At 41.7% G+C, this 12,688-nt stretch overlaps 1 protein-coding gene across 4 annotated transcripts in view; it reads right to left on the reverse strand.

The window, feature by feature from the left end:
• FNDC3B (fibronectin type III domain containing 3B) overlaps positions 1-4,890 on the reverse strand; it is a 356,699-nt gene extending 351,809 nt beyond the window's left edge. The window contains exon 1 of one of the 4 annotated variants that reach the window (XM_018047697.1): positions 4,728-4,890. The gene's annotated coding sequence lies outside the window, so the exon portion shown is untranslated. Of the gene's footprint in view, positions 1-3,829; positions 3,927-4,727 lie in introns of those variants that run through there. The other 3 variants (XM_018047701.1, XM_018047711.1, XM_018047716.1) reach the window with 3 other exon arrangements.

Below are 12,688 nucleotides of genomic sequence, written 5' to 3' on the forward strand. Positions count from 1 at the left end.
TTGAAATTTTATTCATTCATTCATCACAAAGAAAAAAATGAAACATTTTTCAAAGTGTCCAAACACGAGGTCTCTGAAAACATGCAAACTAATTCCCTAAGAACAGCTCAGGTTTTAAACTTTGCAATGTAATCAACTATGGAGTTTGTGCAAGGCTTTGCTAAACACTTTTCAATACACTGACTCATATTAACCCCTTGTGACAACCACTTGGAAAATGGTACAGGTAAGATGTTTTCTCCTTATACTAAAATGAAGAAACAGACTAAGAGAGTTTTAGAAATATATCAAGGACACACAGCTAAGAAGTAAATTAAGTCCCTGACAGATTATTCTGATTTCAAACTGATACTCAGATATGGCCCTCACTAGGGGATATAAGATTTGGGAGGCCCATGAGATCTCTAATCTTTGCCTATCATTTCAATATCTTTTAAATAATGTCTCATTTGTATTAAGCACCTTGATGTCCAAAATATGGAACTATGCATCCTGAGTTAAATCATGTTTCCAGTATTTGTCACGCTCACAAGAATACTATAATCCTATTTATAACATGGTTGTTATGTTGGTTCTTTGACAATAACTATGATCCCAATAGTCAGGAAAGGGTATAGAAAGATTTTTCAGCTATCTGAATGGTCTAATTAACTGAGGCCTCACCTTTAGTTGAATTTACAATTTTCAGAGCTGGAGGCCACGCAATTCACACAACACTAAAATAGTATAGAACAATTTAAAGCTGACTTACTAGTGTCTTTCAGAATTACATTAATACTCTAGGGTCAGGATTATGAACTGCAATTATCCCTGAGCAGTACAATAACTATGAAAGAGCAGCTTCAGATATATTTATAACGAATCTGGAAGTTACTGTTTTTAAAATTCTAATAAAAGATTATTTTGTCATCTGTCTTTTCTTAAAAGCAGTAGGCAAAAAAAAAAAAGGAAAGAAAAAGGTACTGGGTTATTGGATATTTATGGATGAAATCCAGATAAATGAATGCTTATTTTAACATGAGTTGGAATTTTCACTATTTCATATATTAATAAAATAAGAAAGTTGTTGAAATTCCTCCTACCAAATAAATTCTAAAATGCAAAAGATTTAAATTAAATCCACTTATCGGAAAACTATTTGACCATATGCCACCAAGAGAATCTTTCTTTGGTAGCAAAGCAATGATTTTAATTCTTCAGGTTAATCGTGCAGCTAGATGAGGAAAAGTGAATGCTGATTTGATTATATTATTTACCTGAATGAACACATTTGAAAAAAAATCACCCAATGAACAGGTAAATGGATATTGGGGGTAGTTTTTTTCAACTTATTAGTGATTTTTTCATACCATTCCCTACTTATACTCCTTTATTATACTAAAAATAAGCAACAATTCCTATAAGCAGTTATTTCAATCAAACAGAAAATGTCATTTAAAGTTTTTGTCTATCAGTTTTTACTATGACAGGCAAGTATTTTTAAAACAATTATTTTGCTTGTTTTTGAGCTACAGGTAATCTGGTATTTGAATTCCACTTAAGAACTAAATCTAAGCATCTTCTGGTGGTATGGAAGAAAGAAAACTGAACTAGGCAATCTTAAAAGGAATGGGATCCAGTTAAACATAAACAGATTTGAGAGAAAGTTCTACTTTACAGTATCCAAAATCGGGGTATCTAACCACTAGCCACAAGTAGCAGTTTAAAATAATTAAAAATAAATACAATTTAAAATGTAATTCTTTTACCAAACAGGCCACATTTTAAATGGTACAACTGTTACACGTGCCTGGTGACTGCCATACTGGACAGCAGAGATAGAAAACCATTTCCATCACCAAAGAAAATTCTATGTGATCTTGTGCAAGTTACTAAATTTCTATGAACCTCAATGCCTTGTCTATAAAATATCCTTAACATCACCTAAATTGAAAGACCATTAGAATTTTAATGAGATACTGTTAAAAAAAAAACCCACCACTATATGCAGTATTTAGTACACATTAGATATCCAAAAGAGTAAATATTAATCTAGTATTGCATTTTAATCTAAGATCACAAACACGGAACAAGTCATTCCCCCTCACTGGGCCTCCTTTTCCTAAAACTGAAAAGTTGGGAGGGTCTTCAGGTTTTCAGTTCTAAGGACACTATCAAATGTTGCCACTTTAAATGAAATGTTAGGCAAAACTCCTACTGAGTAAACTACTACCTAGGCTCCTAGAGCCAGCTTCCTAACTAATCCCAACCATTCCTCCAGAAACCCCAGAAGACCGGCTCTCCAATATAGCCCATGGTCTGACGTGAGCTATTTATAAAGTCTGTCTTAAAAGGTTACTGGAATATCTTTCTGAAATTGTACATACTGTAATTAGAAGCTACAACCTCCTATTCCATGATGATATCTTACAGTTTTAAGATCTCTTTTAAAATGAACACTATCTTTATGTAGAATTCTTTCCTCTTAGGAGCATATAAACCAAAACACTTTAAAAGCGCATACGAGTTTAAGTACCATTTTTTAGTGACTTTTTCTTTTACCAACTTGGCCTCATTCTTGGCCAGCTTGTGCGTGACCCTCTCGTGTCTAAACAAAGTGAGAATTCCCATATGGTGGAGGGAGGCGAGTGACCTTACAGGTGAGGTCCCTTTGCAGGACCAGAAAGCAAGCCCAAAGACTTTACCGTCATTAACAGCTGCTCCCCGGGAGCCAGGAAATTTACAAAACGCCGGTTCCACAGAGGCCGCTTCCAACCAGGGGAAACCACTGGCCCCCATACAAGGCACAAAACCAGGGCTACAGGCTGCTCTTGGCGTGGCTGCATGGGCTCTTCCCCCGGGCGTAGTCCCGGCCCCGTGTCACAGCTCTAACTTGAGAGTAAAGAGCAGCTCAGGCAGTAGACATCAGAACAGAGCATTTTTGCCAGAGGCCAGAAGCCTCAAAAAAAAAAAAAAAAAAAGTGTTATTCCAGAGCAGATTCCTTTTCTTCCGGGTCTGTCTGCTCCCTCTGACTCTTTGCCCACAACCACCGTGCCTCCCCTTTCCCAATGCCCCACCTCTCTCCACATTAAAAAAAAAGAAGAAAAGAAAAGAAAAAAAAAAAAAAAGGTGGCGTATTCCCTCTTCCTTAGCTTTCCCTACGAGAGCCTGGAAACTGGAGGAAATTCAAATCAAATTAACTGCACATCAAAAAATAAACAAACAAGCAATCAAGCGGGGTGCCCACCCAACAAAAGACCTCGCCCGTTCCAAAATATGATTAAGCCTGGGTGGAAGAGGGGGAGGGAGACTAGAAACCAACAAGGATGGAGAGATCAACGTATGAATCTGCGGCCCCGGCGTCGGCCCACTGCGGCCAAATTCCAAATCTTGTTTCAAGAACGTGCTGGACTGATGAGAAAAAAATTAAAAGTTTTAACTTTTAAGGCAGTCCGCAAACGGTACTGTCCAGATAAAATGCCATCGCTTCCCTTAGTCAAAGATAGAAGGGTGGGAGTTGAGATTCGAAAAGCTCCAACTCCAACCGCGCACTCCTGGAAGCCTCCCCGCCAAAGGCGCCGCCGGGCGGCCCTGCCCCGTCTCCGGGGACATCAGGCCCGGGTGCTCGGGCTCCTATGGGGCGCGGGGACCGGACCTTTGGGAAAGTTCGCGGGCACAGCCCGAGGCCCCACTTTCCACCCGGAGTGACAAGCCCTTCCCACGCCGGCCGGCCCCCGCCCAGCCGCGGGCACCAGACAGTCCGCGCGGCCCCTCCCGGCCGCCTCCAGGCGCGGATTCCGCCGGCCCGCCCCACCCCGGCCCGGGAGCCCCTCGGGGTGACCGACTGACCGGAGCTACGTTGGCCCACACACCGGGTCGCCCGCTCCTTCCCGCCGAGCCCCACTCCCCCGCCCGAGCTTCCAGCCGCCAGGCTCGCGGAGTCCGGCCGCTGCCGCCGGTTACCGCCCCCAGCCCGGGGGGAGCCCGGGGGGCAGGACGGGGAGGGAGGACGTGGCGCGCACTGAGGTGGCCAGCGCCGAGGCGGGGAGTGTCCCTGAGAGGCCTGGCCTGGGCGGGGGGGGCCGGCTCGGGCTTGGGACCCTCCCCGCGAGCATCCCCGGGTCGGAGGTCCCGGCCCGCCCCCGCCTGGCGCGGAGAGGCGGCCCGACTTCAGCCCCACTTCGCACACCCGCCCTCCTCCCTCCACCATATGGAAATCTACGGCCTCAGAAAGTGACACGTCGAAGATTCCTCGGCCTCTCCGCCCGCCCTCCCCCTCCTGGGCAGCGTTCCTGCCGCGGAGATTCCGGGAGGGGGAGCGGATTCCTCGGACAAAATCTGCTGGGAAGGCTGGGGAGGACGAGGGGGGAGGGAGAGCCCGGGAACCACTGCCCAGATTTTTTTTTTTCCATCAAGAAAGAATCTACCCGTTTTTTTCCCTCCTCCAAACCTTGGCCAGCTGTGTGGATGAGCGGGGGCCCGGAGCCCAGTAAGACGCGGCCGCAAAGCGGAGGCCGGCACCCCCCACACCGGGCCCCCTGTTCCCGGGGTGCCCAGATCAGCGCAGGGCGCCCCAGCACTCTGGCGGCAAGTTTTCCTCTGGAAGCCCGGCGCTCCCGAAGCGCTCCGGGACAGGCACGCACTTTGGCGGACTCTGCGTCCGGACGGGGCTTTCCAGCGCGCCGAGAGTGGCGGCAGAGACTTGGGATCCCGGTCCCCTCCAGACTCCCGCTCCTGCATCCCTTACCTTCCCTGGGGCTGAAACGCGGGGCTCCGGGCGCGCCACACACCGGGTCTCCCACGCCTCCCCAGCCGACAGCCCCGAGAATCCCTGCCGCCCCTTCGCTGCTCCCGCCGCCGCCGCCGTCTCCACCGCCGATCTCCTCCTCCTCCGGCCGCCGCCGCCGCTCAAATAACTACCAGGAGGGTTAGATGGGGGATTCCGCCATGTCAATGATGTCGGGACCACATGGGGATTTGGGGCCCGCCCACTGCCGTAATCTGCGGAGTATAACCGCCTCCACAAGCTCCGATTCGCAGGAACTGTGGGATCCTCCGTTCCCGCCTAGTCCTGCATAACTATCCAGAAACTCCTTTCAGTTCAGCCAGACTTTAAAGTAGTCTGAGGCTTAAGGGAACTAGCAACTCCTGAAAGGCGAGGAGTTCATGTTCTGCCAAGATCGCCAACACCGGTATAAATGCAGGGTTTGTTATGTAATTATCAGAGTTAAGAGTATGACATTTTTTTATTTGCACATATATGGACTGTGAAGAAATTTGAGCGCCGAAGAATTGATGCTTTTGAACTGTGGTGTTGGAGAAGACTCTTGAGAGTCCTTTGGACTGCAAGGAGATCCAGCCAGTCCATTCTAAAGAAGATAAGTCCTGGGTGTTCTTTGGAAGGAATGATGCTAAAGCTGAAATTCCAATACTTTGGCCACCTCATACGAAGAGTTGACTCATTGGAAAAGACTCTGAGGCTGGGAGGGACTGGGGGCAGGAGGAGAAGGGGACGACAGAGGATGAGATGGCTGGATGGCATCACCGACTCGATGGACGTGAGTTTGAGTGAACTCTGGGGAGGCCTGGCGTGCTGCGATTCATGGGGTCGCAAAGAGTCGGACACGACTGAGCGACTGAACTGAACTTTTTTAAAATCCCCACAACCTTGTGAGCTGTTCTGTCACCTCCTTTCTCTATTTCCCTCAGCACTTTGTTCATACCATTCACGTAGCTTTAAGAGATTATATTAATACCAAAGTTACAATGTCTGTTTCCCCCTTTCGGTGCCCAATATGTGCTCCTAAGAGCAGAGACTGTTCCTTACTCCTGTCTGTATTTCTGTATTAAACAGAGTATAATGCAAAAGGCACAGTAGGACTCATTAAGTTACTGCTATGTTTATACCAATTAAGCCAAATGTAATGTATCCTGTTGTATAGACTCAAAATGGTAAACTGACTGCATCCTGTGTCACCCCTCAAATTATCCAGGCAGACAAGTAAGTAGAAGTTATCCCAAAGAGGCCACTAGCCCTTTTAGCTTCCCAGGTATTCTAAATAATTACATTTAGCCTCAGTTATTAGGCTACATTGTTATATAGGCTGACTTATTGGAAAAGACCCTGATGCTGGGAAAGATTGAGGGCAGGAGGAGGAGACGACAGAGGATGAGATGGTTGGATGGCATCACCGACTCAATGGACATGGGTTTGGGTGGACTCTGAGAGTTGGTGATGGACAAGGAGGCCTGGCGTGCTGCGGTTCATGGGGTGGAAAAGAGTCGAACTCAATTGAGCGACTGATCTGAACTGATTAGGCTACAAAGCAGGACTAGGTAGCAACCAGATGCAACATACTACTTTCATTGATCTAAAAAATACATAAAAACCAATTTTTAGATAAAGTTATTGTATATAGTACTGTATTAAAGCCTGAAGAATGTAAAAGAATACTAAGAAATAGCTCCTTTTCTCATGAAATTTGCAGTTCTTTTTTGCAGATAAGAGGAGTAATGATGAATCCATGCATTGGGGCCCTCAGCCCTGACTGACTTCTTTTCCCAAATGCTCCCAAAGGGTCTCTTGAAGCTATCTTTCTAGAACAAGGTTCCAATCCTAAGTCGTAGTCCTGTATTGGAAGGGAAAAAAGAAAAAGCAGAGATTCCCCAGCTCCTGCCTCAGCTTCTCTGGCTTGCCCCTGAGCCATGGCCTCCAGCCCAGCCGAACTCGCCTGATGTCCAAGCACCTCTGTCCCTCTACACAGGCTTTCACTCTGTCTGGAGCATACTTCCTTTCCCCTATCTGAAGAGCATTTCCTCATCTTTGATCACTCCCTCCCTCCCTTCCTGTAGTCTCACAGCTGTTTTCCCCACAATCTCATAATCCTTTTCAGTTCTTCTCACATTGCTCCGAAATTATTGTATATCTCTTCCACTTGACTGGTCTTGTTCATTTTTGTATCCCCACCATTAACCTAGCATGGAGCTTTGAATACAATACCCCTCTTATAAATGTTTGTTGAATAAATTAATTTTAAAGGATATGGAAGAATCTGAATGACTAGATAAATGGCCAAACTTCAGAGGGTGGAAGTTTGAATCTAACTGTAGAAAGACAGGCTTAGCCAAGGAGGTAAAAGCAAGCAAGAGAAATTCAGAAAACAGAATCATTTCTCCTATTTTCTACCACTAGATTGAATGTGTTCTAATTAAGAAGAATCAATGACACAAAATGCCTTAAAATTTTAAATGCATTTTCATATATATAATCTCAGTGTTTCATTTGTCTTCTTATCCTAACGCCTAACATTAGTTTTGGCACAGAATAGAAACCCAGTCAGTGTTTGCAAAATGAGAGGAAGTATGGTGTAGGGGAAAAAGCATGGAAATTATAATTAGACAAAAGCCAGTGACGTTAGTCAAGCTTTTAAAGTTCTCTATGCCTGGGTCAGTTATTTATTAACTAGTGATATTGCCTTCCTGCTAAGGGTATAAGGAATAAAAACCTCTAGCACCTGATACTCAATATATAAATATTGCTTCCTCCTCTTGAATGAATGAATGAAGATGCCTTTACTACCAGGAAATTTTTGAGAGGGCTCCCAACTACATGTTGAAGGATTTAAATTTAGTACAATGAGAAATCACTGTAGGATTATAAAGGCATGAAGTGACTGAAGGAGGTTTCAAAGTTTATTATTCTGGCAGTAGGATGTAGAATAAGGTTCATGTCATAGAGGTATGCCCTGAACCTATGTGGGAGATATAAAGTCTTAGCTCAGAGAGGTAGTTCTGCAAATGGGAAGGAAGATCTCAACTTAAGGCAGTGAGTACTAGTGTCTGGTGTTGACAACCCAAGTCATCTGCCACCCTAGGTCCTAAGTTATAGAACTACACTCATAACTTTGCTCCAAAAGCAACTTAGGACTTGCTCTAGTACAAAAATTAATATCCAAATGAGATGCCTAGAAGTTAAGGCCTATATATAACAAAATATACAGACTTAAAAACGCTTCCATCACCCATTGTAATGTGGCTTGAGTTGTATTTTAAAATTTAAAGAAAAAATTCAAAGTCAAACTTCCTGATCTTAGATAACTTACTTAATAACAAAAGAAATGCAACTTTAATATATTTGAAACTAGCATTGAAAAGGTCTCAAGCTGTTAGACCTGTAATACTTGTCAGCCTAAGATTTCTAAATTCACTACCTGATCACGTTAGCTAGTAATACCTAATATCTAAAAGACCCACCCAGGTTCTCAGTCTTCACATCCTACCTCTGCCTGCAGCTAGGGTTGCTAGATTCTCATAGGCAAGCTCAGTCTTGTCTCTTATCTTGAAACACAATCTTGACCTTAGAGGGTACTAACTCTTTGCATCTACCTTTTGCGCTAATATTCTGAGCCAGATCTGATGCCAGCTGCAATACGAATATTGATGAAGAGCCAATTAATCCAGTTTTAAAGACTTAGGAATTCAATGGAGTATGAACTAGACTAAAGGATACCTGGCTCAGTCAATAATAAAATCTAAGAGCAAAGTTGCAACTTTACATTTCTCCAGAACAGTTTTACCAGTCAGCCTATAGTCTCACCTTTCTTACTATTGTTCATTGCAAGACAAGGGAAAATTGTAGCCCTGTGTGTGAGTGTGTGTGTGTTTGTATGTGTGTATTTGAAGTAATTTCAAACGAGAAGATCTCATCCACAGTTATCAGAACTATTCAGGTAAAAGTTGAATAGCTGTCAGGGCTCATAAAATCACAGAGTTGATGGTGAACTAAAGGTTTTTGGCCTGCTCGCTCCCAAAGCAGAATCTTTGCTCCATATCAATGACAGCTTAGCACCCAACCTCAGACTGGGCACCACCAGGAAAAGGAAAAAATGCTTCCTCCCAGGAAAGCCTTTTATCAACAACTCTAGACCTAAACTAAGTCTTCAAAAACATGCCTCCTTAAAATTTGCCCACACTGATCCTTTTTCTGCCCTCTGGAGGCAGGTAAAGTAACAACAGTCACCTTCCACATGACTTCCCTGTCAATAAATTGACTATACCTGTCACACCTGTTCTCTTTTCCTGGATAAACTTGCTGAACTCCATCTCATCCACATAGCTTCCAGATCTCTCTCCATCCTTTTCTTCTACCACCTCTAGTTACCTACTTGTTCAACAGCTCTGAAACCTGGATATTCAGATTCTATCTGTAGTATTTCAAGTATGATCAGCACACAGTCACAAAGTGGTACCCCTTCTGGCTTTAATTTAGACAAAATGCTTGTATCATTACAGTTTAATATTGTGTTCATTTTCTTAGCAGATTTTTTGTTCTGTTAACTCGTTCTTTCTTCTTCCATAAAAAGTTGTCAACCTGGGCATTTATCAGGAATACAACTGACTTTAATTGATTTGAATTAATGTTAAATTGTTGAATATTTATTAAATTTCATTTTTAAGTTTCATTATTATGTTCCAGCCTATCAGTACTTCCTGGACATTGAGTCTATCATCAAAAAAGCTTTCCCAGCTTTCCCACATTAAATAAGTATGACAAGCATGATTTTTATGTTCCCATTCAAGCCACTAAAAAAAGCACAAAACAAGGCCAAGAACTACTAGTAATTTTTCTCAGACTGAAAAAAAAAAAAAAAGCTATAAGTCTGTCCATCACACTGACATACTCTGAACTCTACACGACAGGGGAGCCAATTGGGTCTACTTCCTTCATAGTCATTGTTATCACTCTTGCTCACACTCACACCTGATTTATTCCTATGATCACTGTTTCTTCCTAAGATGTCAAGACTTCAGTATGGCACACGGGTCTCTTCACACCAGGTGTGCTGAATATTATCTTCCTCAAATTCAAAATTTGGCCTGGATAGAAATACATGTAGATATATTTGTCCTTCACGGAGAAATGAAGCAAAGAAATATCTTTAGCTCAGGCTGCGTGCCTCAGATACAAACCACTGTAGTCAAGGAAAGATCCTGAGATTTGACCAGAAAGCAATGAAGTGGAAAGAGTAAACGTATTGCAGAGCCTGCTGGGCCCATTCTGTTTGTGAAGAGCTGGATATCATATTTGAAATTGTTTCTTGTCTTTTGTGTATTTACTATAATATTTCTTTTATTAATAGTTATAAGAAGCATATTTATCGGTATTTCACATATAATCTGTGTGCCTCAGAACTCAGTGTAACTCAGGGGGTAAATCACATATGGTATTCATTGATACCCTTTGTCTGACTCTGATAGCCACGATTATTGCAGGACGTCTCACTACCCTCATACTCTTCCTGGTTCTTTCTAGACGTTTCCTGTGAGTTTACAAGCACATTTTTTTTTTTCAGCTTTCTTCAATAACTTATTAACCCTGCCAGAGCAGCTAATATGGCATGTACCACGGTATTGAGCTTTCGGTTGTGGGTGAAACCTGAAGAGCCCACCCAGCTTACCCCATGAGGCCAGCACCACCCTGGGACGGGCTTCCCTGGTGGCTCAGATGGTAAAAGAATCTCCCTGTAATGCAGGAGACTCAGTTCAACCCCTGGGTTGGAAAGATCCCCTGGAGTACGAAATGGCAACCGTCTCCAGTATTCTTGACTAGAGAACTCCACAGACAGAACAGCCTGATGGGCTGTGTCCATGGGGTCACAGAGTCAGACATGACTGAGCAGCTAACACTTCACCTCACCCTGGGAGAGACTCAATTCTCTTTCTCTCTCTGGACAATGTATATAATTAACACACAACATTGTCTAAGTTTAAGGTGTATAGCATAATTATTGGATTTATAAACATCATGTAGTGATTATCAACACAAGTTTAGTGACCATCTGTAATCTCATATATAGAAGTACAGAAATAAAAAATGAAATTTTTCATGTGTTGAGAGTTCTTAGGATTTAGTCTCAACAACTTTCATATACAACATTTCATATACATATACATTTCATATATTTATGTTGTACATTATATCTCTAGTATTTATTTATCTCACAACTGCAAATTTGTACCTTTTGACTGCCTTCATCCAATTCTCCTTCCTGCCTCTGGTAACCATGAGTCTGATCTCGTTTTCTATGAGTTAGCTTGTTTGTTTTTAAAATATAATTGACCTAAAATATAGATGACCTATAGTTCTCATTAAACAACATAGTAATTCAACATTTCTATACATTTCAAAGTGATCACTAAGATAAGTCTAGTTATAATATGTCACTAAAAAAGATATTACATAGTTATTGACTATATTCCCCACACTGTACATTTCATACCTGTGATTCATTCATTTTGCGACTGGAAGTTGATAAATCTTAATCTCGCTCACCTATTTCTTTGCTCCCCCTGCACCTCTTTCCTCTGACACACACTTATTTGTTCTCTGTATCTATAACTGTTTATATTTTGTTATGTTGGTTTATTTGGGGATATTTTTTAGATTTCACATATTAATGAAATCACACAGCATATATCTTTCACTGTCTGATTTATTTCACTTAGGATAATACCCTCAAGTTCCATCCGTGTCAAAAATGGCAGAATTTCATTCCTTCTCATGACAATAATATTCCATTATATATATTAAAATATTGTTGGGAACGATGCTACAAAGAATATGTGAGTACAAATATCTCTTCAAGATTCTAATTTCATTTTTTTTCAGGATATATACCCCAAAGTGGGATTGCTGGATCATATGGTAGTTCTATTTTTAATATTTTGAGGAACCGCCATACCGTGTTCCATAGTGGCAGTGCCAATTTACATTCCCACCAATGGTGCTGAAAATTCCCTCTTCTCCACATACTCACCAACACTTGTTTTCTGTTGCTTTCTGATAACAGCCATTCTAACAGATGTGAGAGGGTAATAGCTCATTATGGTTTTGATTGGCATTAATTCTTTTTTTAATATTTGGTAGAATTCATCAGGGAAACCATATAACCCTGGGTTTTTTGTGGTGGTTGTTCTTGGGAGATTTTGATGATTGATTCAATTTCTTTATTCTTTATTGGTCTGTTCAGATTTTCTAATTCTTCATGATTCCATCTTAGTTAAGTGTATGTTTCTAGGAATTTATTCATTTCTTCTATGTTATCCAATTTGTTAGTATATAAATGTTCATAGTAGTTATTCCTGCACTATCAGTGGTAATGTCTCCTCCTTCATTTCTGATTTTATTCATTTGAGTCTTCTCTCTTATCTTTTATTTGTCAGTTTAGCTAAGGATTTGTTGATTTTATTTTTTCAAATGACCAATTCAGTTTTATTGATCTTTTCTATTGCTTTTCTTGTCTCTAATTCACTTATTGAATTAACCAAAAAATTTCCTTTGGTTTTTAAGTAAAAATAAAAGACACTTGTTTACTTTTTACCAAGAACTTTATGGAACAACATATTCACCATTTTGTTCCACCACCTTCTGCCATTTTTCAGACAACTTCATAATTCCATCTTCCCAGAACTTTTTATCTTTTTTGAGCAAAGAACTGTTCCAGGTGCCTTCTATACAGTTTTCCAGAGAATTGAATTTTTTTCCATTAAGAGAATTTTGTAAAGACTTAAATAAACGAACATCCAAAGCTACAATGTCTGGTGAATACAGCAGGTGAACCAGAACTTCCCAGTCAGGCTGTAGCACTTTTTGCTCGATCATCAAAGAAACATGTGGTCTTGTGTTATTCTGATGGAAGATTATGCATT

This window comes from Capra hircus, chromosome 1, assembly GCF_001704415.2.
Source record: "Capra hircus breed San Clemente chromosome 1, ASM170441v1, whole genome shotgun sequence".
Lineage (NCBI taxonomy): Eukaryota > Metazoa > Chordata > Mammalia > Artiodactyla > Bovidae > Capra > Capra hircus.